At 56.9% G+C, this 22,731-nt stretch overlaps 9 non-coding genes and 1 pseudogene across 9 annotated transcripts; all 10 read left to right on the top strand.

Annotated features, from left to right (window-relative positions):
- Positions 1 to 7,755: 7,755 nt before the first annotated feature.
- Positions 7,756 to 7,946, top strand: LOC133106289 (U2 spliceosomal RNA). The gene has a single exon (XR_009704456.1). It is a non-coding gene; the product is annotated as a U2 spliceosomal RNA (small nuclear RNA).
- A 356-nt stretch (positions 7,947 to 8,302) lies between these two features.
- Positions 8,303 to 8,419, top strand: LOC133105891 (U5 spliceosomal RNA). The gene has a single exon (XR_009704078.1). It is a non-coding gene; the product is annotated as a U5 spliceosomal RNA (small nuclear RNA).
- Positions 8,420 to 14,663: 6,244 nt separating this feature from the next.
- On the top strand, positions 14,664 to 14,840 carry LOC133106448 (U2 spliceosomal RNA; annotated as a pseudogene).
- Positions 14,841 to 15,196: 356 nt separating this feature from the next.
- On the top strand, positions 15,197 to 15,313 carry LOC133105890 (U5 spliceosomal RNA). Its single transcript, XR_009704077.1, has one exon. It is a non-coding gene; the product is annotated as a U5 spliceosomal RNA (small nuclear RNA).
- Positions 15,314 to 15,745: 432 nt separating this feature from the next.
- On the top strand, positions 15,746 to 15,936 carry LOC133106288 (U2 spliceosomal RNA). Its single transcript, XR_009704455.1, has one exon. It is a non-coding gene; the product is annotated as a U2 spliceosomal RNA (small nuclear RNA).
- Positions 15,937 to 16,292: 356 nt separating this feature from the next.
- Positions 16,293 to 16,409, top strand: LOC133105889 (U5 spliceosomal RNA). The gene has a single exon (XR_009704076.1). It is a non-coding gene; the product is annotated as a U5 spliceosomal RNA (small nuclear RNA).
- A 432-nt stretch (positions 16,410 to 16,841) lies between these two features.
- Positions 16,842 to 17,032, top strand: LOC133106287 (U2 spliceosomal RNA). The gene has a single exon (XR_009704454.1). It is a non-coding gene; the product is annotated as a U2 spliceosomal RNA (small nuclear RNA).
- A 356-nt stretch (positions 17,033 to 17,388) lies between these two features.
- On the top strand, positions 17,389 to 17,505 carry LOC133105888 (U5 spliceosomal RNA). Its single transcript, XR_009704075.1, has one exon. It is a non-coding gene; the product is annotated as a U5 spliceosomal RNA (small nuclear RNA).
- A 432-nt stretch (positions 17,506 to 17,937) lies between these two features.
- LOC133106286 (U2 spliceosomal RNA) lies at positions 17,938 to 18,128 on the top strand. The gene has a single exon (XR_009704453.1). It is a non-coding gene; the product is annotated as a U2 spliceosomal RNA (small nuclear RNA).
- A 356-nt stretch (positions 18,129 to 18,484) lies between these two features.
- LOC133105887 (U5 spliceosomal RNA) lies at positions 18,485 to 18,601 on the top strand. Its single transcript, XR_009704074.1, has one exon. It is a non-coding gene; the product is annotated as a U5 spliceosomal RNA (small nuclear RNA).
- Positions 18,602 to 22,731: the final 4,130 nt, after the last annotated feature.

Here is a 22,731-nt window from a genome sequence, read left to right as displayed (position 1 = left end):
AGGGAGGGGCGGTTAGGCGCCTCACTGAGACAGAGCTCAGTAGCTCTTGTCCCAAAGAAGGGGGACCTGAAGGACCTCCGCAACTGGCGGCCGATCAACCTCCTCTCAGTCGATTACAAGATCATGGCGAAGGCGCTGATGGGGAGGTTCCAAGGCCTGATAACATCGGTGATCGGACCGGACCAGACCTGCAGTGTGCAGGGGAGGTCCATAAATGACAACCTGCTCCTCGCGAGGGATCTAATCATCCACTCCGGGGAGCGGAGGTCCCCCTTGTGCCTTCTCAGTCTCGATCAAGAGAAGGCATTTGACCGGGTGAGTCATGTGTGCTTGGAGAGAGTGCTAGAGAAAATGAACATTCCTGGCCCCCTCCTGCGCTGGACAAAAATCTGTCTGACAGACATAACGGGCAGAGTGGTTGTCAATCGACAGCCCTCTGCCCCGTTTGATGTCAGGTCTGGCGTCAGGCAGGGGTGCCCTCTAGCATCTCTCCTGTACGTCATCTACCTGGAACCGTTCCTCCAGGCCATTAGGGCCAATCCAGGGGTGGTGGGCTATCCACTCCCTGGAGCGGGGGGGGAACGGCTAAAGGTGATGGCGTACATGGACGACATTGCCATCGTCGCCACAGACAGTCGTTCTATCGCTTGTGCCACCAAGGTGTTGGACGACTTCTGTGTGGCCACTGGCGCCCTGGTCAACAGGGACAAGAGTGAACTGTTTCTGTCTCCACATTGGAGTGAGGAGCTGACCGCTCGGGTTTCTCTTCAGCACGAATTAACCTGTTGCCTACCACTGGCTTGCTAGTGGTAGACAAGGGGTTTTCGGCTGTTCTCGAGAGGCTTCTCAGAGCTTGTGTCCCTTCTTTCTCTCCTTTTTCCTCCCTTTCTTGGCTCCTTCGCCCCTCTCTTTTTTCCACCTGGTTTTTCCTCCTAACCTGACGGACTGCGAGTTCCGTTCCCAGTACGTGGCTTGACCGCGGCTGGTGCGGGCTCGCAGTTCACGGACCACCCCCGGAACAGCTGTACCTGGAGCGAGGAGAGAGTACCAGTGGCTTGACCGCGGCCCTCTCTGACCTCCAGGTACCCCAGGGCCTGTTGGGAGGAACCAACCAGGTGGCTGGAGAGAAGGAGCGAGGGAGCTGATCCAGGAACTGCGGAGGGAGCTGCCGTTGCCAGAGCCTGCCACCAGAGGGAGCCGGACCCGGAGGAGCCTCGAGGATCCAGAGAGCCAGCCAGGAAGCCCGGGACTCCACCATCCTTTCCTGGACTGAGGCGGCGACGAGGATCCTCGAGAGCCAGCCAGCGGAGGCAGAGACTCGCCTGGAGGTCACCCTGCCAGAAGACTCCCGCCATCCGGAGGACGAGCTCCACTGCTGCAGAACGCTTTTCTGCCGGAAGCCAGAGGCGAGTACAAGAGCTGCCCGGAGAGAACGCCCGGAAGGGCTGCTCTCCGGGCCTGTACCAGCCTTGCTGGGCCTTCGCCGGTTGCTCTCTCTGCCTCTGGTTTTTCAGGCCCTGCAGCAGATCCAGCGGAACCCCTCCGGAGGACGAGGCGTGCGGAGCAGGCAGAAAGGGGGATCCGTGGACCTCCCCCCAGAAGACGGCGGCGCCCTTTGGATCCGGACCTGCTCACTGTGTACCGGACCAACGCTTGGCGCTCCCCACCGGAAGGGAGGTTCACTAGCGGCAGGGGAGCTGAACCATCGGCCCCCCTTGCATGTTCGGTCCCCCTGGGACAGGCCATCAACCTCAGGCGTTTCTTGTTTCTCTGCCTACAGCTGGACTCCGGCCCCCAGCAGGAATGGCGACGGCGGCTCAGCCAGGTGTGCGGCGCCACAATGCCGTCCGGCTAACCCTCCTGAACAGCGGAGAGGGGGGCAGCAGCGACAGGGTAGGCCCCCTGGTGGAGCACGGGGTGAATGGCGCAGCTGTGGAGGGCGCCACCGAGCCAGCGTCCACTAGGGGGGGAACCAATGCTGCTGCCCCAACAGCCAACAGCCAGAGGAGAGTGACAGGTATGACCCGCCTGGAGTTTAGCCGGGCAGTGCTTCAGCGAGCCATGGGCTTCGTGCCAGGCGACCTGAACTGCCTGGTGAAGGTTCCAGGTAACGCTGACATTTTTGAAATTAGCTTTAAAAACGCTAATGTCCTGGAGAGGTTCTGGAACCTTTATAGAGAGGGGAAGGACAGGTCTCCCCTTAACAACTTTCAAGTTGAGCCCCTGTCCGACACGGAAAGCAAAGTGGTCACTGTGCAGTTTTTTAATGAAACTGTACAGGACCACGATGTGAGTACGTGGTTGGGCAGGTATGGCCAAGTTAAATCTGAAGCCAGGAGGGTCCTGGATGAGGATGGAGTCTGGACCGGGGCCAGGAAATGGCTGGTCCAGCTCAAGCCTGACCCCTCTGCAGTGGGGGGGGTATGTCACATCCCCAGCACCATCACGCTGGGGAGACACCGGGGCGTGGTGTTTTATTACGGCATGCCCAAGCTGTGCAGGAACTGTGGCGAGTTAGGTCACTTGGCCGCAGCCTGCACAGTGGTCAAGTGCAAGTCGTGTGGCGGCGAGCACGAGACCAGGGCGTGCCGTGATCCGAGGCCCTGTAATCTTTGCGGGGTGAGGGGGCATCTATTCCGGGATTGCCCCCTCTCGTACGCGAACAGGGCCCGGAGCACCGCACCCCCACCACCGTCAATGACTGCCCCCCCTCCCCTACCCCACCCTACCCCCACACCACGCATTAGAGCACCCACTCCCCCCTTGCCCCAGCCTGACAGCCTAACCCCCACAACACAAACACTGTTAACCCTTCCCTGCAGCACAACACCGGCAACCCCCACCTCAACAGCATCCCCTGTTACCCAACCCTCTGTCATCACAGTAAAAGAGGAGCCTGACTCTGACACCCCCATTGTGGTGGAGGGGTCAGACTCCTCATCTGCAGAATCAGACTCAAATTCCATTACCCCGTGGCAAAAACCTAAACGGAAAGGGAAAAGAATTCGATCACCCACAACAGCTAAACTGCAAAATACACCCAGCCAGCCTCCAAACCCAGCAATAACACGCCAACCGATCAACGCCAAAAGACAAACAGTACAATCAAACAAAAAACCGGTACACAGTCCCAAATCTTTCGCCAGGCCCAATACCCTTCCCAAACCTCCCACCCATCCACCAAAATCAGTACATCACAAGGAAAACTTACAGAACATTGGCACACTTCACCCCCATTCCATCAGGGACCAGCCAGCCCCCGGTCCGGACTCTCAAAGGGAGGCGACAACATCCCCCTCCTCCCAGGCCCTCCTAGGCCCGGGGGGGAGGCCTGGGGCAAAAACAACCACCCCCACCTCTCCAGGACGGAACCTCCCAGGCAGTCAGGAGGGGAGACCCATGGGAGAACATGGTCAGGGGGTGAGTAGGCGCCACAATAACCCGGATACAATTTTCAACACAATAAATCAAATCTGTCAGAATATGGCTAACAGCCATACTGGATCACCAGACACCCAAAAACAATAAAATATCATGGCATACAACTTTACACTTACCACACTTAACACCCGCAGTATCAGACACCCCGATAAACGCACCACCGTTTTCTCCATTCTGTCACAGATCCCCTCAGACGTCGTCCTGCTCCAGGAATGTGGGATTCCGTTTCGGGAGTGGGATGGCGTTCTGGGGGAGGAATGGAGAATGGGAGACTCTCTCTGGTCTGGCTCAAACATCGCCAGAGCTGATGGGGTCGGCACGTTGATGAAAAATCCCTATGCAAAAATAACAGCACACAGCATTGTGGAGAGTGGGCGAATCCTCGTCACCGATCTCGAGGTCGGGGGTTCCCCACTCAGGGTCATCAACGTGTACGGTCCCACCAGCGTGGCCGAGAGAGTCTCCCTATTCACTAAACTACCACCACTGTTACACTGCACGATGCCCGTCGTCGTAGGGGGAGACTTCAACTGTGTTTTAAGAGATGAGGACCGCAGCAAACCAAGGCCGGATCGCTCCGGCACCCTGCTGCGGTCCCTCATCGAGGATTTCTCCCTCTGCGACGCCGGGGGCGCCTCTCCTCCCCAACACACTTTTGTGAGTTCCTCTGGCTCCTCCTCATCCAGAATTGACATGTTTCTGCTCTCCCCAGGCCTGAGGGTGCACAGCTATTCCACCAAGGCGGTGCACTTCTCGGACCACCACATGGTAACCGTGTCCCTGGTCTGGGAGAAATCTATAACCGTGGGTAAGGGGCTCTGGCGGATGAATATCAGCCATCTCCAAGACCCCCAGGTGCGTCTCTCCTTCTCGAGAAGATACCTGGAGTGGGTGAGTCTGAAACATCTCTTTGACTCCCCGGTGGAGTGGTGGGAGATGGTGAAGGAGCGAGTGCGGGGCTACTTCCGGGCAGTCGGGCGGAGGAAGGCGAAGGAAGGGAGGGCAGTTTTTGAACGCCACAATGCTGCCCTCCAAAGACTAAGCCTCCTCCAGTCCCGAGGCCTGGATGTTGGCAGCGAAATCGCACAAGCTCGGCAGAGCCTCACCACCCTCTACCGGGAAGAGCGGAAGAAACAGACCTTCCGCTCCAAACTCCAGGGCCTCCAGGAGGATGAGAAGTGCACGCGGTTCTTCTTCCGCAGGGCACGAACCAAGACGAATAACATCTTGTCTCTCTATAACAGCAGAGGTGTGGTGGTGTCTGAAGAGGCGGAGGTCCGGGAGGTGGCCAGGGAGTTCTACGAGGGCCTTTACAGCGAGAGGCCCTCAGACGGGGCTCTCATGGACACCTTCCTGGGCTGCCTGGACAGACGCCTGGGAGATGAGCAGATGGAGGCGGAGTTGAGCACTGAGGAGCTCACCAGGGCCGTGCACTCCCTGAATACACACAAAGCTCCGGGCCCTGACGGAATCCCAGCTGAGTTTTACCAGGCTCACTGGGATCTCCTGAAGGGGGACGTGGCGGAAGTGTTCAGGGCTGCGTACAGGGAGGGGCGGCTAGGCGCCTCACTGAGACAGAGCTCAGTAGCTCTTGTCCCAAAGAAGGGGGACCTGAAGGACCTCCGCAACTGGCGGCCGATCAACCTCCTCTCAGTCGATTACAAGATCATGGCGAAGGCGCTGATGGGGAGGTTCCAAGGCCTGATAACATCGGTGATCGGACCGGACCAGACCTGCAGTGTGCAGGGGAGGTCCATAAATGACAACCTGCTCCTCGCGAGGGATCTAATCATCCACTCCGGGGAGCGGAGGTCCCCCTTGTGCCTTCTCAGTCTCGATCAAGAGAAGGCATTTGACCGGGTGAGTCATGTGTGCTTGGAGAGAGTGCTAGAGAAAATGAACATTCCTGGCCCCCTCCTGCGCTGGACAAAAATCTGTCTGACAGACATAACGGGCAGAGTGGTTGTCAATCGACAGCCCTCTGCCCCGTTTGATGTCAGGTCTGGCGTCAGGCAGGGGTGCCCTCTAGCATCTCTCCTGTACGTCATCTACCTGGAACCGTTCCTCCAGGCCATTAGGGCCAATCCAGGGGTGGTGGGCTATCCACTCCCTGGAGCGGGGGGGGAACGGCTAAAGGTGATGGCGTACATGGACGACATTGCCATCGTCGCCACAGACAGTCGTTCAATCGCTTGTGCCACCAAGGTGTTGGACGACTTCTGTGTGGCCACTGGCGCCCTGGTCAACAGGGACAAGAGTGAACTGTTTCTGTCTCCACATTGGAGTGAGGAGCTGACCGTTTCCTTCCCTGTGCGTAGGAATACCATCAAGCTCCTGGGGGTGACCTTCCAGGCTGACGGAGGAGGGAGAACCAGCTGGGAGGGAGCCCTCCGCCACGTCCAAAATAAAATCAGGAGCTGGAGTGCACGGCCCTTGACCATGGCGGGTAAGATCCTTGTCCTGAAGGCAATTGTCCTACCCATTCTGCTCTATGTGGGGAGGGTGTTTCCCCCGGACAAAGCCACCGGGAAGTTAATCACCCGGATGGCTTTCCGCTTTGTCTGGGGGAGCACCATGGAAAAACTTAAACGCGTCACCCTCCTCAAAGAGGAGCGGAATGGGGGGCGGGGGGTCCCAGACATTGTCAACATCATTATGGTGCAGGGTCTGGCCACCCTTGTCCAGAATGCAGGGAAGGTGGGTAAGGCCTCTGGTACCTTTGCCAGGTACTATGCCACCCCCTTCCTCAGAGCAATGGGCTTGGGTGTGCTGGACCTCACCATACCTTATAGCTGGGACCCCCCCTACGTCTACCGAGCCCTGAAGGACTTTGCCTACAGGACGGATCTGCCCAGGGCTGGCCTAACCTCGTGGAGCTATAAAATGATTATGGCTCATTTAAGATCTGGAGAAATTGTAACGCTCCCGAGGGGGGGGCCAGACCTGGACCCGCAAGTCATCTGGGCAAATGTAACACACAAATGTCTTACAAACAAACAAAAAGACATTGCCTGGATGACAGCCCATAGGTGTCTCCCCACCAGAACATTTATGTATCGCCGGCACTTAGCCCTGACTGAACGCTGCCCCCACGGATGCACTGACTCGGAACACATTCACCACCTGTTCTGGGAGTGCTCCGTGGCCAGGCGGGTCTGGGGCCTTGTTTGTTCCTCTGTCTCCCTAAGCAGGTTCCTGCCGAGGTCCTCCCTGATGGCTGAGGGCATCCTCTACGGTCCGCCGGGGGGATGCAAGACCACCGTGCTCCAGCGTCAGTGGAGGATCATCAACACAGTGAAGCAGGTCCTGTGGGAGACGAGGAACATCAAGGTCTACCAGAAAACATCCGTAGACCTGGTCACTCTCCGGAGGAGGATCCAAAACCTCCTCCAGGACGGCATTCTGGTGGACATGCACACAAACAAGAACCTGGCGAGAGAGAAGTGGGGGGTGGACCACTGGAAAGAATTCATCATCTAGTCCACCCCCCCCTCCAAGGGACACAGAAGCCTCTCGGGACAGCAAACCTGAGCGAAATGGACTTTCTTTTTTCCTCATTGCTTTGTCTTTTAACTCACTTTTTGTTTTCTTTGAATTATATAGTGATTTTTTGGATATTCTGTGTTTTTGTGAACATTTTTTGAATCACTTTTTTGAAAATGTGTTATTCATTTATTCTGATGTCTCTGTTCCTTATGGTTTAAGTGTGTGTTTAAAAAATTTTTTGTTTGTGTTATTGAGTGTATTTTAAAAAAGGAAAAAGTTAAAATTGTTAAGAAATTTAAAAAAACCAATAAAACTACCTTTTACTAAAGATTTCCGTGGAGAGGAACGCACCTGAGTTTGTGCTATTTTTGGATGCTCCGTCCACAGGGCGGGGCAACTTCGAACGGTTTAAGGACAGACGGCAATGTGCGACAGGTATGCGGGTTGCTTGCGAGTCGCCGACTTGCTCGTTTCTGGCTTATCGCCTGCTTGCCGCGTGCGATCGATGCCCCGCTCGCTAAATAGCTTTGGTCGCTGCCTAGAGAGCAGCTATTCGGTAAGTAACTCGGTAGTAAGTACGTAACAGCGTACTCGGTATGTGTCGAGTGTTTTTGGCGGCTGTGCCTGCCAGTGGAGGACAGTGGATCTTGGTGGGAGGAGCCAGCTGAGTCCGGTCGTTACGGTAGCTCGCCGACCGGCCAGTCAGTGCGTGCGCAGGGTTCTTGGGAAGGCGGGGAGGGGGGCCGGCCCCTGGGCCAGGTGGCGTCTGCCCCGAGCGCGGTCCGGGGCCACCGGGAGGGCGCCGTCGGCAGGGGCCAGTGTGCGGTTATCGCTTCTCGGCCTTTTGGCTAAGATCAAGTGTAGTATCTGTTCTTATCAGTTTAATATCTGATACGTCCCCTATCAGGGGACTACATATTAAACGGATTTTTGGCACAGGGAGTCGGAGAAGGAGCTTGCTCCGTCCGCTTCAAGCATCGACCCGTTATTGCAGTGCGTTCGGGAACGGTGCGCCTCTCCAAGTTTTGTGCAAAAAAAGGTTGTGTTTTGTTGTCCTTTACTAGGTGGGTGGGTTGCCCTGTTCTTCCCCCTTTTTGTTTGTTTGTTTGTTTGTTTGTTTATTTTGTATGTATGTAAATTGTGTTGTAAATAGGGTGAATATGTGCCCTTGTTGTAAGTGTGCTTGCCTCTGTTTAGCAAAATGATGTAGTTTTCTGTGCGGGACGTAACTGTTTGTTGTCATTGCGCTGTCTCGCTTTTCCCACCTTCCCTCTCGGATTGTCTGTCCGGCCGGCTGGCGGCAGTGGCAACCCCGGGTCAGTGGGAGTGGCTGGGAAGGGGGCCGGAGGCGCCTGGTGCGCTGAAAGGTCACATTTCGCTCGGGTTTCTCTTCAGCACGCACAAATCTTTCGCCTTTTACTAAAGATTTCCGTGGAGAGGAACGCACCTGAGTTTGTGCTATTTTTGGATGCTCCGTCCACAGGGCGGGGCAACTTCGAACGGTTTAAGGACAGACGGCAATGTGCGACAGGTATGCGGGTTGCTTGCGAGTCGCCGACTTGCTCGTTTCTGGCTTATCGCCTGCTTGCCGCGTGCGATCGATGCCCCGCTCGCTAAATAGCTTTGGTCGCTGCCTAGAGAGCAGCTATTCGGTAAGTAACTCGGTAGTAAGTACGTAACAGCGTACTCGGTATGTGTCGAGTGTTTTTGGCGGCTGTGCCTGCCAGTGGAGGACAGTGGATCTTGGTGGGAGGAGCCAGCTGAGTCCGGTCGTTACGGTAGCTCGCCGACCGGCCAGTCAGTGCGTGCGCAGGGTTCTTGGGAAGGCGGGGAGGGGGGCCGGCCCCTGGGCCAGGTGGCGTCTGCCCCGAGCGCGGTCCGGGGCCACCGGGAGGGCGCCGTCGGCAGGGGCCAGTGTGCGGTTATCGCTTCTCGGCCTTTTGGCAAAGATAAAGACGGGAAGAGGATGGGAACGCCGGAAGGTGACGTGCCGACCCACAGGGTGCGGCTGAGGAACACGGTTCGGGTGGAGATGGAGGACGGAGAGAGGAGGAAAGGTTTCACTTTGGATTTTTTTGTGAAGAACATCTTGAAGGAGTTACTAAGGGTTGACAGCGAGACAGTTTTTTGCCTCCAGGATTTTTCCCCACGAGGGTTTTTTGATTTAACGTTTGTGTCAGAAGCCGCCTGCTACAACCTGCACCAGAAATTTGTGGAACACAAAGAGGACCCGGCACTGCAAGGGATTACCGTCCATTTGCTATACAACAAGGCCCTGCGACCCCTGATGATCCACCTCTACAACCCCTTTGTTCGGGAGGAGGACATCCTGGCCTTCCTGCTCAGGTACTGTTCAGATGTGAGGGAGGGGGTGAAATTGAAAGACAGATTTGGTTTTTGGAACGGGAAAAGACGTTTTAATGTCCGTTTTAAGCAGGATCCTTCAGGGGTGGGGGGGGTAGCACATCCTCCTGGGGCCTTCTCCATAGGCCCGGACAGGGGCTACCTGGTATACCCAGGGCAACCTTTGTACTGTCGTAGGTGTGGATTGTATGGGCATGTTAAGGCGGTGTGCTCCACTGACCGATGTAGGCATTGTGCATCGGCGGAGCATGCTACAAGAGACTGTGTGGCCCCGAAAATGTGCAGTCTTTGCGGGAGTGTGGAGCACCTTTTCCGGGCCTGCCCAGAAAGGGTGAGGTCGTTTGCGGCCCTGGTGCAGGGTGAGGTTGGGGCCTACTCTGGGCCTCCTGGAGGTCAAGCACGGCCTAGCACCAGGAAGGCCGGGCGAGAAGCAGGGGAGTCGGCTACGGAGGGAGGGCAGGCTTCGGAGCACGGGGCTGGGCCTTCCAGCACTACTAGCCCAGGCTCTGCGGCGGCCTTGGCCACTAGGCCGGATCAGGAAGGGGTGGGGCCTGGTGGGCTGGCTCCGGTTCCGGAACCATCCCTGCATCCTGGGCACAGGAGCGAGACCTCAGCTTTGGAGGAGCCACGGAGGGGCGCGGAGGGGAGTACAGAGCAAGAGGCAAGGGGGTCCAGTGAGACCATGGAGGCTTGGTCTGGGTCGGGTCCGGCTTCCGGTCGGGCTCCGGTTTCCGGTCCGGGTCTGGCTTTGGGTTCCGGTCCGGCTCCGGGTTCCGGTCCGGCTCCGGATTCCGTGCGGGCTCCGGGTTCCGGCCCGGGTCCGGCTCTGGGGTCCGGTCCGGCTTCGGATTCCGGTTCGGGTTCCGGTCCGGCTCCGGATTCCGGTTCGGGTTCCGGTCCGGCTCCGGGTTCTGGTCCGGTTCCGGGTTCCGGTCTGGGTCCGGATTCCGGTCCGGTCCGGGCCTACTCACCGGGGCAGATCTTCGGGCCTTCCTCGCGTCCTGGCCTGGGTTTGGGGCTTGGGGCAGTGGTGATGAAGGCGAGGGTCTGGGCGGAGGAGTCCGGAGTCCCAAGAGAGGGTTCGCCGGAGCTATTTTCCCCTTTGTCGGTGCCTCCTGTGGAGGAGGTTTTGTCCCCGGAGGCGGAGGGAGCGGCTATGTGCACCACTGCGGACCTGCAGACCCCGTTGGCGTGGGGGGACAGCCCTCCTCCAGAGGGAGAGGTGCCGGAGTGGGCGCAGGTGGCAGCACGGAAGCGGGTTCGCTCGGGGGACACGAACGGGAGAGAAGCAAAGGCAGGACCGGGCATCCCTCTGCAGAACAGGTTCCTGGCCCTTTCAGACTCGGCGGAGGGGGAGGCCCAGGAGGTGGACATTGAGGTGGACCTGGAGGAGGCATCCGGAGCCTCTGCGGCCTCAGCGGGACCGGCAGTCAGCCCGGCTTCCCAGTTTGCAGGCTGGGATGTGGCGGGGATCACAGGGGTGATGGGGATGGAGAAAGGACTCGAGGGAGGGGGGGACTCCTCTGAGAAGGAAGGGGATTGAAGGTCAGTAAAAAATTTTTTGTTTAAAAAATGGTGGTAAATGTAATCACTTTGAATGTGCGGGGTTTGAGAAACTCGGGGAAGAGGCAGGCACTTTTTGCCTCTTTAGCGGCGACAAGAGGGAAGGTTTTTTTGTTACAGGAGGTGCACCTTCGGGACATGGGGGATGTACTGGGTTTCTCAGAGGAGTGGACGTGGGGCCCATCGGCGTGGTCGGTGGGCAGCGTTCATGCCGATGGGCTGGGGATTTTGGTGAAGGGCGCTGATATGGAAATCCAGGAGTCTGTGGACATTGTGGCGGGGCGGGCGATGTACGCAGACGTTAATCAGGGTCCTTTTAAAATAAGAATTTTTAATGTGTACGGGCCAACTCGGAGTGGGCGGAGGCTGGAGGTTTTTAGGGAGCTGGTGCCCAGTCTGTCCACCTCCAGGCGGATAATCCTGGGGGGGGACTTTAATGTGTCGCTGGATGGGGGTGGGGCTAGCGCTGCTGGGGGGGGGGATTATTCGGCAAGAGCGCTGGCGGAGTTGGTCAGGGATTACGGCCTGGTCGACTCCTTCCGGGCGGCACATCCGGCGGCTCCAGGCTTTACCTGGCGGAATTCCAGGGGAGCTGCGAGCCGCCTGGACTACATTTTTGTGCCGAAGGAGTGGGTGGGGGTGACCGCCACGCTGCAGCCTTCATGGGCATCTGACCATGACATGCTGCAGGTGGCGGTCCCCATTCCCAACACGCAATGGGGGCCAGGCTACTGGAAATTGAATACCTCCCTAATGAAATCCAGGGCGTTCCAGGAGGCCTTTCGAGGCTTTTATAAGGCCGTGAGGGCACTGCGGGGGTTCTACTCCACAGTGGTAGACTGGTGGGAGGCGGCAAAAGTGCGTTTCGGCCTTTTTTGCCAAAGGTACAGCATGGCGCAGCGGCGGAGGGAGCGGACGGAGGTGAAGAAGTGGCTGGACGCCTTGGCGTATATGCACACCCAGCTCAACAGGGGGAGGGCAGTGAGGTGGGAGGCCTATGAGGGGGCGAAGGAGAGGGTGAGAAGCCTCCTGGAGGGGAGGGCTAAGGCCTTGGCCTTCCAGGGCCGGCTGAGGGAGATGGAGGAGGGGGAGAAGCCCACTGCTTTTTTTTTTCAGGCTGCTGAGGCTCGGAGGAAGGCCGCCGTGATCTCTGGGTTGAAAGGGGAAGCGGGGCTGGAAACGGGGGTCCCGGAGATGCTGGGGATCGCGGAGGGCTTCTTCCGAGACCTTTTCAGCAGGAGAGAGTGCGACCCGGAGGAGCAGGAGGCACTGCTGGGGTGTGTGGTGCCCCGGTTGGGGCGGGAGGAAGGGCAGGCACTGGAGGCGGAGCTCAGTCTGGAGGAGCTGACAGGGGCGCTCCGCTCCATGAGGGAAGGGAGGGCCCCGGGGCATGACGGACTCCCGTGGGACTTCTACAGGGAGTTTTGGGACATCATTGGTCCGGATCTCATGGAGGTCTTTCAGGCGCTTCTGGAGGGGGGAGCGCTGTCGGCCTCCATGAGAAAGGGAGTGGTGACGCTGCTCCACAAGGGAGGGGACAGGGCTGACCTTAAGAACTGGCGTCCAATCACCCTGCTGACGGCGGACTATAAGCTGCTGGCCAAAGCAGCTGCGGTCCGCCTGAAGCAGGTGATGGACGTCCTGGTCAGCCCTGACCAAACTTGTGGGGTACCTGGGCGGTCCTGCAGCTGGAACCTGGTTCTGCTGCGGGACACAATTGACTGGGTGCGCGATCGGGGCCTTCCTCTGGCGGTGGTCAGCATCGACCAGGAGAAGGCCTTCGATCGGGTGCAGCACGCCTTCCTGTTCCGGGTCCTGCAGCGGATGGGTTTGGGCCCTCGGTTTCTGTCTTGGCTGCGTATGCTGTACAGGGGAGTGTACAGCTGCGTAAGAGTGAATGGGTTTCTGAGCGGGGCTGTGGAGCAAGCGGGGGGGGTGCGGCAGGGGTGCCCAATCTCCCCGCTGCTCTACGTCCTGTTCATGGAGCCCTTTGCGGAGCTGGTGCGCCGGGACCCAGGGGTGGACGGGGTGAGGATCCCAGGGGCTGCAGGGGCCGAGTTGAAAATCCAGCAGTACGCGGACGACACGACAATTTTTGTGTCGTCGACTCGGTCCCTGGCAAGGGTGAGAGTCCTGGTGGACAGGTTTGCGGCAGGGACGGGCTCCAGGGTGAACCTGTCCAAGTCCTCAGTCCTGCTGTGTGGCCGGTGGAGAGAGGAGGTGAGGGACTACGGTGGCTGGGAGCGGTGCCAGGGGGGACTGAAGGTGTTGGGGGTGCGCTTCTTTCCCCAGGGCAGTGGTGAGCGGAACTGGGAAGAACGTATGGCGCTGGTGAGATCACGGCTGGGGGTGTGGGCACGCAGGCGGCTGTCACTGACTGGGAGGGTGGTAGTGGTGAGGGCTGTCCTGCTCCCACTACTCCTACACTTGGCCTACGTCTTCCCAGTTCCTGCAACGATCAAGGTGGCCCTGACCAGGGCCATGTTCAAGTTTCTGTGGGGAGGGAGGTACGAATATGTGCGTCGCGACCTCATGTACATGCCGGTGGACAAGGGGGGTCGCGGCGTGCCGAGAATCCCCCTGAAACTTGACGCGATTTTTACATCTTTCGCGTGTAGGATGGTCCTGGGAAGGGTCCCCCACAAGTGCTACCACTTCGCCCGTCTCCACCTGGCGACCGCACTGAGGCACTGGGTGCCGCTGACCCACGTGGCTCCACGGGCAGAACAGCAGTCCCCGGCCTATCAGGCAGTGCTGCGCTTCCTTGGGCAGTGCCCGGCTCCAGTGGAGAGGGAGAGCCTTCTCCAGCACAGGCTGCTGTACAACAGCATTGCGGGCAGGCAGGTGGCAGGTCCTGAAGGGGTGCCGCTGAACCTCGAGTGGGGCAAGGTGAGCGGGGGGAGGGCACCAGGGGTGGTGCGGGACCTCCACTGGCTGTGCGCGATGGGCAGGCTGTCGGTGCGGGAGGTGCTGCATCGCCATGGGTGCAGTGCCAGTCCACTCTGTCCAAGGGGCTGTGGGCTGGTGGAGTCGGTGGCGCACGCCCTATGGGAGTGCCAGTTTGCAAGGGTGTACTGGGGGTTGGTGCAGGGCCTCCTCAGTGGGGTAGGGCCGGCCTTCACCCTGAGCAGAGAGAGAGTCCTGTACAGGCGGGGGCTGGCGGCAGTGGGAGCCGTGGCTGAGGGTGTAGTGTGGGAGGTGGTAGGGTATGGCAAGTGGGTGCTGTGGGAGGACAGGATGGCAGCAGTGGGGATGAGGCTGAGGGTCCTGACTCCCAGCCAGCTCTTCCATAGGTTCTCTGGGAGGGTAGCGGAGAGAATAAGGGGGGATGGGGTGGTGCACGGGTGGGAATGGGTGCGGAAGTACTGGGGAGGCCTGGAAAGGCTCTTCCTCTGGGAGGGGGGTCCTGGGAATATGTAAGCATGTAAATAGAATGTATGTGATTGGGGTGGTTGGGTTCGGGGTTTGTGGGGTGGGGTGGGGTGGGGTGGGGTGGGGAGGGGGGAGGGTGGAGGGTGGGGTTCTTCTTGTTGTTTTTGTATTTGTATTGTTTTTGTTGTTGGAGTTGTTTGTTTGGGGTTTTGTAATTAGGGTAAGTGGGGGGTGGGAGGGGGTGGGGTGGGGGGTTGTATGGTTGTTTCGGTTCTGTTTTTGTTTGGTTTGAAATGTGTTGATACAGTGGGAATGTGTTGGGACTTTGGGACTTCAGGGGAGGGTGGGGTTTTGAGTTTACAGTTGTTAAGAGGATGTGGATTGGAATTTGTTTGTTTATTGTTTGTATGAAAATGTAATGAGGTTGGTGTGGACCAATAAATTAATTTAAATACAAAAAATCTGTTCTTATCAGTTTAATATCTGATACGTCCCCTATCAGGGGACTACATATTAAACGGATTTTTGGCACAGGGAGTCGGAGAAGGAGCTTGCTCCGTCCGCTTCAAGCATCGACCCGTTATTGCAGTGCGTTCGGGAACGGTGCGCCTCTCCAAGTTTTGTGCAAAAAAAGGTTGTGTTTTGTTGTCCTTTACTAGGTGGGTGGGTTGCCCTGTTCTTCCCCCTTTTTGTTTGTTTGTTTGTTTGTTTGTTTATTTTGTATGTATGTAAATTGTGTTGTAAATAGGGTGAATATGTGCCCTTGTTGTAAGTGTGCTTGCCTCTGTTTAGCAAAATGATGTAGTTTTCTGTGCGGGACGTAACTGTTTGTTGTCATTGCGCTGTCTCGCTTTTCCCACCTTCCCTCTCGGATTGTCTGTCCGGCCGGCTGGCGGCAGTGGCAACCCCGGGTCAGTGGGAGTGGCTGGGAAGGGGGCCGGAGGCGCCTGGTGCGCTGAAAGGTCACATTTCGCTCGGGTTTCTCTTCAGCACGCACAAATCTTTCGCCTTTTACTAAAGATTTCCGTGGAGAGGAACGCACCTGAGTTTGTGCTATTTTTGGATGCTCCGTCCACAGGGCGGGGCAACTTCGAACGGTTTAAGGACAGACGGCAATGTGCGACAGGTATGCGGGTTGCTTGCGAGTCGCCGACTTGCTCGTTTCTGGCTTATCGCCTGCTTGCCGCGTGCGATCGATGCCCCGCTCGCTAAATAGCTTTGGTCGCTGCCTAGAGAGCAGCTATTCGGTAAGTAACTCGGTAGTAAGTACGTAACAGCGTACTCGGTATGTGTCGAGTGTTTTTGGCGGCTGTGCCTGCCAGTGGAGGACAGTGGATCTTGGTGGGAGGAGCCAGCTGAGTCCGGTCGTTACGGTAGCTCGCCGACCGGCCAGTCAGTGCGTGCGCAGGGTTCTTGGGAAGGCGGGGAGGGGGGCCGGCCCCTGGGCCAGGTGGCGTCTGCCCCGAGCGCGGTCCGGGGCCACCGGGAGGGCGCCGTCGGCAGGGGCCATTGTGCGGTTATCGCTTCTCGGCCTTTTGGCTAAGATCAAGTGTAGTATCTGTTCTTATCAGTTTAATATCTGATACGTCCCCTATCAGGGGACTACATATTAAACGGATTTTTGGCACAGGGAGTCGGAGAAGGAGCTTGCTCCGTCCGCTTCAAGCATCGACCCGTTATTGCAGTGCGTTCGGGAACGGTGCGCCTCTCCAAGTTTTGTGCAAAAAAAGGTTGTGTTTTGTTGTCCTTTACTAGGTGGGTGGGTTGCCCTGTTCTTCCCCCTTTTTGTTTGTTTGTTTGTTTGTTTGTTTATTTTGTATGTATGTAAATTGTGTTGTAAATAGGGTGAATATGTGCCCTTGTTGTAAGTGTGCTTGCCTCTGTTTAGCAAAATGATGTAGTTTTCTGTGCGGGACGTAACTGTTTGTTGTCATTGCGCTGTCTCGCTTTTCCCACCTTCCCTCTCGGATTGTCTGTCCGGCCGGCTGGCGGCAGTGGCAACCCCGGGTCAGTGGGAGTGGCTGGGAAGGGGGCCGGAGGCGCCTGGTGCGCTGAAAGGTCACATTTCGCTCGGGTTTCTCTTCAGCACGCACAAATCTTTCGCCTTTTACTAAAGATTTCCGTGGAGAGGAACGCACCTGAGTTTGTGCTATTTTTGGATGCTCCGTCCACAGGGCGGGGCAACTTCGAACGGTTTAAGGACAGACGGCAATGTGCGACAGGTATGCGGGTTGCTTGCGAGTCGCCGACTTGCTCGTTTCTGGCTTATCGCCTGCTTGCCGCGTGCGATCGATGCCCCGCTCGCTAAATAGCTTTGGTCGCTGCCTAGAGAGCAGCTATTCGGTAAGTAACTCGGTAGTAAGTACGTAACAGCGTACTCGGTATGTGTCGAGTGTTTTTGGCGGCTGTGCCTGCCAGTGGAGGACAGTGGATCTTGGTGGGAGGAGCCAGCTGAGTCCGGTCGTTACGGTAGCTCGCCGACCGGCCAGTCAGTGCGTGCGCAGGGTTCTTGGGAAGGCGGGGAGGGGGGCCGGCCCCTGGGCCAGGTGGCGTCTGCCCCGAGCGCGGTCCGGGGCCACCGGGAGGGCGCCGTCGGCAGGGGCCATTGTGCGGTTATCGCTTCTCGGCCTTTTGGCTAAGATCAAGTGTAGTATCTGTTCTTATCAGTTTAATATCTGATACGTCCCCTATCAGGGGACTACATATTAAACGGATTTTTGGCACAGGGAGTCGGAGAAGGAGCTTGCTCCGTCCGCTTCAAGCATCGACCCGTTATTGCAGTGCGTTCGGGAACGGTGCGCCTCTCCAAGTTTTGTGCAAAAAAAGGTTGTGTTTTGTTGTCCTTTACTAGGTGGGTGGGTTGCCCTGTTCTTCCCCCTTTTTGTTTGTTTGTTTGTTTGTTTGTTTATTTTGTATGTATGTAAATTGTGTTGTAAATAGGGTGAATATGTGCCCTTGTTGTAAGTGTGCTTGCCTCTGTTTAGCAAAATGATGTAGTTTTCTGTGCGGGACGTAACTGTTTGTTGTCATTGCGCTGTCTCGCTTTTCCCACCTTCCCTCTCGGATTGTCTGTCCGGCCGGCTGGCGGCAGTGGCAACCCCGGGTCAGTGGGAGTGGCTGGGAAGGGGGCCGGAGGCGCCTGGTGCGCTGAAAGGTCACATTTCGCTCGGGTTTCTCTTCAGCACGCACAAATCTTTCGCCTTTTACTAAAGATTTCCGTGGAGAGGAACGCACCTGAGTTTGTGCTATTTTTGGATGCTCCGTCCACAGGGCGGGGCAACTTCGAACGGTTTAAGGACAGACGGCAATGTGCGACAGGTATGCGGGTTGCTTGCGAGTCGCCGACTTGCTCGTTTCTGGCTTATCGCCTGCTTGCCGCGTGCGATCGATGCCCCGCTCGCTAAATAGCTTTGGTCGCTGCCTAGAGAGCAGCTATTCGGTAAGTAACTCGGTAGTAAGTACGTAACAGCGTACTCGGTATGTGTCGAGTGTTTTTGGCGGCTGTGCCTGCCAGTGGAGGACAGTGGATCTTGGTGGGAGGAGCCAGCTGAGTCCGGTCGTTACGGTAGCTCGCCGACCGGCCAGTCAGTGCGTGCGCAGGGTTCTTGGGAAGGCGGGGAGGGGGGCCGGCCCCTGGGCCAGGTGGCGTCTGCCCCGAGCGCGGTCCGGGGCCACCGGGAGGGCGCCGTCGGCAGGGGCCAGTGTGCGGTTATCGCTTCTCGGCCTTTTGGCTAAGATCAAGTGTAGTATCTGTTCTTATCAGTTTAATATCTGATACGTCCCCTATCAGGGGACTACATATTAAACGGATTTTTGGCACAGGGAGTCGGAGAAGGAGCTTGCTCCGTCCGCTTCAAGCATCGACCCGTTATTGCAGTGCGTTCGGGAACGGTGCGCCTCTCCAAGTTTTGTGCAAAAAAAGGTTGTGTTTTGTTGTCCTTTACTAGGTGGGTGGGTTGCCCTGTTCTTCCCCCTTTTTGTTTGTTTGTTTGTTTGTTTGTTTATTTTGTATGTATGTAAATTGTGTTGTAAATAGGGTGAATATGTGCCCTTGTTGTAAGTGTGCTTGCCTCTGTTTAGCAAAATGATGTAGTTTTCTGTGCGGGACGTAACTGTTTGTTGTCATTGCGCTGTCTCGCTTTTCCCACCTTCCCTCTCGGATTGTCTGTCCGGCCGGCTGGCGGCAGTGGCAACCCCGGGTCAGTGGGAGTGGCTGGGAAGGGGGCCGGAGGCGCCTGGTGCGCTGAAAGGTCACATTTCGCTCGGGTTTCTCTTCAGCACGCACAAATCTTTCGCCTTTTACTAAAGATTTCCGTGGAGAGGAACGCACCTGAGTTTGTGCTATTTTTGGATGCTCCGTCCACAGGGCGGGGCAACTTCGAACGGTTTAAGGACAGACGGCAATGTGCGACAGGTATGCGGGTTGCTTGCGAGTCGCCGACTTGCTCGTTTCTGGCTTATCGCCTGCTTGCCGCGTGCGATCGATGCCCCGCTCGCTAAATAGCTTTGGTCGCTGCCTAGAGAGCAGCTATTCGGTAAGTAACTCGGTAGTAAGTACGTAACAGCGTACTCGGTATGTGTCGAGTGTTTTTGGCGGCTGTGCCTGCCAGTGGAGGACAGTGGATCTTGGTGGGAGGAGCCAGCTGAGTCCGGTCGTTACGGTAGCTCGCCGACCGGCCAGTCAGTGCGTGCGCAGGGTTCTTGGGAAGGCGGGGAGGGGGGCCGGCCCCTGGGCCAGGTGGCGTCTGCCCCGAGCGCGGTCCGGGGCCACCGGGAGGGCGCCGTCGGCAGGGGCCAGTGTGCGGTTATCGCTTCTCGGCCTTTTGGCTAAGATAGGCGGTCAAATTGCTGCGTGGTCAAGGATTCGTCCGTGGAGGAGATTGATCTGTTGAATTTAAAAAAAAGAAAAAGTTTGTTCCTGAGATTGAAGACAGCAAGGTAAGTGATTTATTGATTGGGGTGATTTAAGGGTTTGAGCCCTTCGGGGCTGGGCAAGAGCCCGGGGTTGCTTTTTTTGGTTAATAATTTTGAACAAGAAACGTGTAATTTGTGTGTTGGGTGGTTATTGTGGGGTTTGGTCGGTAACTGACCTTTTTTTTGAGAATGTCTGCTGCCAGGGTGGGCACGCGCAGGCATTGCTGTGTTAGGTTCTGTTTGAGGGAAAAAGATGGAAAGCTGTTGCAGCTGTCCCGCCTTGATTTTTCAAGGAAATTTATAAGGGGAGTGCTGGGTTTCACTGCAGCTGAAATTAACTGCCTTGTGGTTCTCCCGCAAGGGAAAGGTTTTGACCTCTCTTTTAAGACGTCTCAGCAACTTGCCTCGTTCTGGGCAAAGTATGAGACGGTTAAGGAGAGGTTGGACATGTTCAATGTGGAGAGGCTTACGGATGATAGCCTAAAAGTGGCTATTGTCCGTATGTTTAACGAGACTGTGGAGGAATCGGACATTGTCACCTGGCTTTCTCGGTATTGCCAGGTGAGAGGTTCTCCACTAAAAGTAATGGATGTGGACGGCATTTGGACCTGCGTTTGGCGAGTGCCAATTAAGCTAAACGAGGACCCATCAGGGTTCAGTGGGATGCGCCACCTGCCGACACTAATCGTGCTGGGTGAGAACAGGGGGCTGATATATTATCAGGGTCAGCCCAAGCTGTGCCGCAGGTGTGGCCAATATGGCCACCTGATTGAGGCCTGCAGAGTGGTGGTGTGTGGTAAGTGCAGGGAGGTGGGGCACCTGGCCGCTGAATGCACAACGGGGAGGAAGTGCAACCTTTGTGGGGAGAATACCCACCTGTTTCGGGACTGCCCGGATTCCTTTGCAAACAGAACAAAGGCTGTCCGGGCAGCCAGCAAAGAGCAAAGGGAGCGAGAGACACAGGGGGAACAGGGAGGAGAGAAGGGGAGGACTGAGGAGGGGGAGGAGCAGGCTGGAGAGAAGGGGAGGGCTGAGGAGGGGGAGGAGCAGGGAGGAGAGAAGGGGAGGTCTGAGGAGGGGGAGGAGCAGGGAGGAGAGAAGGGGAGGTCTGAGGAGGGGGAGGAGCAGGGAGAAGAGGTAGGGAAGACTGAGGGAGAGGCCCAGGGAGAAGGGCAGGAAGTGGAGGAGAAGAACAGCAAGGCCCAGGAGGGGGCAGGAGAGAAGGGTAAAGAAGGGGGTGAAGTGGCCCAGGGCAAGGGTATGGAAGACAAGGAGAGAGAGGAAGGGGTAGAAGAGAGGGAGGTCAGGGCTGGGGAGTCCAGCGGGGCCACGGTGGAGCGGAGGGTAGGGAAAAAGGACAAGAAGAGGCAGGAAGGGGAAGGGGGCGACCAGGGAAGTCTGGTTTTGTTTCCAGAAGGGTCCCTGGAAAACCTGTACGGGACACCGGTGGAGTCGGATTCCGAGGCTGGGTCCATGGTAACTGTGGAGTCCGAGGAGGAGATGGAGGCAGCGCAGGCCGGGGTGATGAAGAGGCTGGCTGACGAGGTGGTGGGGCCTGAGAAGGAGGGCGGGGTAAAGAAGGGACGGGTGAGTTTCAGGGAGAGGTGGGGCTTGCTGGCTGGGGAGTCGGACAGTGAGCCCGCTGCTTCGTCCCCGGTCTTCCCGCAGCTGTCTCCCAATGAGTGGCCGTACCTGGGGGTGGACCCGCCCACCACCGGGGGAGCCCCAGGGGGAGAGGAGGCTGAGCCAGCAGGGGGCACTAAGCCCTAGGTGTTGGAAAATGGTTTTAACTGTGTTACCGTGTTTTTAAGAGGCTTATTGGTTTTAAATCCCTCACAAAAAAAATGGCCACCATCTCAATTGCCACAATCAATGTCAGAAGCATCCGTACTCCAGGGAGGGCGCAGGCAGTGTTCGCAAACCTGGAAACTGTGGGGGCAGACATCCTCTGCCTACAGGAATGCTGCCTGCCCCTCAGCGCCTCCTATAAAGAGTGGGAGAGGAGGTGGACCCACGGCCCGTCTGTGTGGAGTGGGTCGGATGGGAACAAGGCGGATGGGGTGGCAGTCCTGGTGCGCAACACAAGGGTGGAGGTGGTGGGTCACACGGTGATTAGACCAGGTAGGGTTTTGGCGGTTTCTTTGAGTTTTGGGGGTGTGGCATTTCGTGTAATAAATGTTTATGCCCCAGCGTTAAAGCAGGACAGATTTGAGTTATTTCACGGGTTATCCCCACACCTGCTGGGGAGGGTTCCACTTTTGTTAGTGGGGGATTTTAATTGCATTTTAGAAAGGGAAGGGAGGAGGGGTTTCGGGTATTTTAGATTAGATAAGACCTCTTTGTTTTTAAACACGGTTTTAAAGGATTTTAAACTTAAAGATTTGGTAAAACAGGTAAATACGGCTCCAGGCTTCACCTGGACTAGTCCGGATGGGGCCAGAGCCTCCAGGATTGATTTTATTTTTGGAAGGGGGGTGGCAGCGGCTACAGCACGGGCCACCCCTGTGTTCTTTTCAGATCATGTCCTCCTGACCTGCTCCCTGGTGCTGGAAGGCGGCCTGGAAGTAGGGCGGGGGGTGTGGAGGCTGAACTGTCTCCTGCTAAAGGAGCGGGGGGTGCAGGAGCAGTTCAGGGAGAAGTACATGGCCTGGCAGTCTCTCCAGGACCTGTTTGGGAGCAGGGCGGAGTGGTGGGAGGACACAAAGCCAAAAATAAAGAGCTTCTTTATCCACGCGGGCGTGGAGAAGCGGGAGAGAGAGAGGCGCGTGTGGGCCGGGCTCCAGAGGCGCCTCAATCGCTACTCTAACCTCCTGCTCGGGGGTTTTGACTTCCGAGCGGAGGTGGAGGAGACGAGGCGTCTCATGGCTGCCATGGCGGAAGCCCAGGGGAAGGGCGTTATTTTTAGGAGCAGGGAGAGGGACATTGATGAGGGAGAAGCCTGCACCAGGTACTTTTTTAAAAGGGTGATGGCGCAGGGAGCCCTCATGAAGGGGTTGAGGAAAGAGGATGGCTCCTTGGTTGAAACGAGTGAGGGCTTGAGGGAGGAGGTGGAAAGTTTCTACTCCAACCTCTTCTCCACCAAGGAGGTGGTGGAGGAGAGGTTGGAGGAGTTTTTGGGGGTTATAGACAAAACGGTTGGAGAGGGGGTGGGTCTTGAAGCCCCCATAGTTTTAGCCGACCTGTCCACCGCCCTGAGGTCTTTTAAAAAAGGGAAGGCTCCAGGGGCAGATGGCTTGCCCCTGGAATTTTATGAGACATTTTGGGATCTGGTGGGTCCGGATTTGGTAAACGTTTTTAAGGATTTTGATTTTAGGGAGCAGCTCCCGGACAGTTTTAAGGAGGGAGTTGTGACCCTATTATTTAAAAAAGGAGAGGTGACGGACCTAAAAAACTGGCGTCCGATCACACTTTTAAATTTTGATTTGAAACTTTTTAGCAAAATTTTAACAGAAAAAATGAAATCGGTTTTAGGGGGTTTGATACACCCGGATCAAACCTGTGCAGTGGCCGGAAGGAGGATCACGGACAGCCTGGTGTTGGTGAGAGATGCCATCTGTCTGGCGAGAGACAGAAATCTGAAATTAGCTCTTC

Source organism: Conger conger, chromosome 12 (genome assembly GCF_963514075.1).
Source record: "Conger conger chromosome 12, fConCon1.1, whole genome shotgun sequence".
Taxonomy (NCBI): domain Eukaryota; kingdom Metazoa; phylum Chordata; class Actinopteri; order Anguilliformes; family Congridae; genus Conger; species Conger conger.
The sequence above is the reverse complement of the archived record's forward strand: the minus strand, read 5'-3'. Positions and strand labels throughout refer to the sequence as shown.